This window comes from Curcuma longa, unplaced genomic scaffold (assembly GCF_044706935.1).
Source record: "Curcuma longa cultivar G26 ecotype Majalengka, Jawa Barat unplaced genomic scaffold, ITB_CL_G26_1.1 contig_25024, whole genome shotgun sequence".
NCBI classification, from domain to species: Eukaryota; Viridiplantae; Streptophyta; class Magnoliopsida; order Zingiberales; family Zingiberaceae; genus Curcuma; species Curcuma longa.
This window is the reverse complement of record NW_027432611.1, coordinates 1-2,887: the sequence shown is the minus strand read 5'-3', so window position 1 is coordinate 2,887 and position 2,887 is coordinate 1. Positions and strand designations below refer to the sequence as shown.

General features: G+C 42.9%; 1 pseudogene; it reads right to left on the bottom strand.

Moving 5' to 3' along the window:
- Positions 1 to 1,441: 1,441 nt before the first annotated feature.
- On the bottom strand, positions 1,442 to 2,856 carry LOC141818487 (UPF0481 protein At3g47200-like; annotated as a pseudogene).
- Between the last annotated feature and the right edge of the window lie 31 nt (positions 2,857 to 2,887).

The window sequence follows — 2,887 nt, the reverse complement described above, 5'->3', positions numbered from 1 at the left end:
GACTTATCTAAAATTGCTTTGAGTTGATGATCTCAACCTGCTAGGCTAGGCTAGGCTAGGCTAGTTAGATCGATTGTTGGGTTGTCTGAGTTATTAAGTGCTCGAGCCAATCACGTAGCTGTCAGTTGGACTATCGAGTGAACTTTCCAAATCAGACTTATCTATTAATTTGATCTTTTCATTCGATGCTCGAAGGGTGGCTTTTCTTCGTGGTAGCTAGGACGGAGGGAGATCATAGAAAGCTACGGCTTCTAGCATCGGATGAAAGGATCAAATTGCATTATTATGCCAGCAATTAACTTTGTCGAGCTAGCTAGCGATTCTACTCGATCGGAGCAGATCAGCATGACCAGCAATGAGTTCGTGGAGATGCTACTGCTTTCTCGACTGCGCTTTCATGGCCGAGTTTTTCGGGTTGCAATGGGAGAAGAATAAGAGGCACGGAACAGAGTACTTACTCATGGAAGTGGGCGGCTCCATCGATATGATTCTCGATGCCCTCCAAGCAAATACCTCCTTGTCCAGGCCTCACGCAAAATTCTTTCGAAACCTAGCTCTCTCCAACCTCAAACGTCAGTAAATTCGCCGACCTGGATGTCGCCCTTCCGTTTGCTTGAGGCCGAGGTGATCAGTTTCTCCATGAAAAACCTAGCCAAGCGATGCATATCTCTAAGATCGAGGGAGGCGACAGACTGATCATTTTCCATCTCTTATAGTTAAACAACCATAAAATCTAAAGTTTGATCGCAGACTTGTAGCTCTGAATTAAATATGCAAAAACTAACAAAATATAGAAAAGGAAAGAGACGATTAAGAAGAACTAAAAGCAGGCAAACAAGGATGATTAAAGAACCAGTAGGGCAGCTCCAACCTAGATCGCTTCGGCAACCTGCCTCGCTGCTTGAGAAATTAAGTGTCAGTGCTTTGACTGGTTTTTTCTTAAATCACGCATTATAAACAAGAAAAAAACTTCCATAATACAGATCCAGATCCAGATCTGATCAAAAAGTCCATGCTTAGTAGATATTTTTTATACCTTTTGTATGAAAGTCCATATATACTTAGTAGACACTTTGTATACCTTTTACATGAGGTCGTTTATTCCTTTGATATTATAGTTCACCTTTTTCAGAAAAGATAAAACACGAAATTAATATTTTGCCTAGGGAAAATTAAATATTCTACTTTCCCTAGCTAGGGAAATTTGGTTTAAAAAAAGTCAAAAAGACATCGAGAATCGTCATTTATTAATCCCTTATTACCATAGTCCAATGATATATTTATACAATAAGTTGTTATGTAAAGAAAGCACCACTATAAGCAAATATGATAACATTAAATTTAATATGTGATCAACAATAAGAGCAAACTTACTAGTTATACAACCAATCAAACGCTTAATTTATGCGTTAAACGTTTATTAATTAAAATCAATTGCCATCATTATTCTTCACAATATCATACGTACTTAATTTCACTGCTTGGCGTAGCTGAGGATTGCATACACAGTTTGCACCAAAGTGAGAAGGTTGAAGAAAACAGCTGCAGTGACACCGATAGTCACCCACCGATTCTTGAAATAGTTTTGCCTCAACCATGAGAAATTCCATAGTGCCCAAAGTCTGTTACTCCTCTTTCTGCAGTAGCTCTCCACATTGTCTATTACCGTCTGCGAGATACAAATGGTCGAAGTCGACGACAAGGGCATCTGTCCTTCGGAGCTCGTTGAATATGTGAGCCACTTCTTCGTCACTGCGAAGGCGGCTGACGATGATCTTGTGTTGCCGGAGCACCGCCACGTCCTTGTCGGTGTTTATCAAGCAGTCCATGAACCAAACGTAAGTGGAGATGTATTTGTCGACGCCAATGGCATTGCTGCTCGAAAGCGATGAGGTTTCGGAGGAGGGAGATGTTGTCATCGTTGATGATGAGTTGAGGAATCTCCATGGATCTCTTGCTTTCGTTGAAAGTGATGTCCCAAGAAGCTACTGCCATCGGTCTTATTTGAAAATTGTATTCTCATTGCTTGGAGCACCTCTGCGTTGGGGAAGGAAGGTAAGTGGACGCCGCCGTCCTCATAGGCATTTGCTTTCAGCTTGCTAATAAGCTGTGAATGGAAAAGATGGAGCAAATGGGATCTTGTTTCAAAGCTACTGAAGTTCGAGATCAAGGTCGATGTTGGAGAGAGGTTTCGGTGAATTTGCGCCGTGAGATTTCGACAGAGGGATTCTTTTAAGGGTCCAGGGGAAAGCGAAGGCCCCATATCTTCGCGCAGATCGAGGAGATAAACAAGGGCAAAAAGAGGTAACTGGTTTTCGACAACCAACATGTCGTTGACAATCGATGGAGCTGCCCACTTCCACGACCACGAGTACTCTCCCATCTCTTGTTTTATGCTGCCCGCTTGCTCCATTAGAAACTCTGCCATGAAAGCACAGTCGAGCAGCAGCATCTCCAAGAACTGATTCCTGGTCATGCTGATCTGCTCCGAGTAGACATCACGTAAATCCGACTCCGACGTCTCGAATCGCCAGACAATGTCCTTCACTGAATTCGTGCCCATGCGCCTGAGAAAGTTGTTGGCATAGGGAAGTTTGATTCTTTCATCCGTTGCTCGAAAGCGTTGCTTTCCATGGTGGTAGGGACCGAGGGAGACCATCTTTGGTTCAAAAGAATCAACATTGGTTCTGCGGATGCTCTCAGGAACTCGAAAGATCGACGCCTCGAATTGGATGCCTTGTTTATCTGAGGCCGATTTCACCTTCTCCATTAAAATCCTCGACCAGTGATGGACATCTTCAAAATCGAGAGATGCGTGACTCACTTTCCATCTCTTATAGTTAAGCAACCTTTGAAGGATGTAAAGTCAATCGCCCATGTCTAGCTC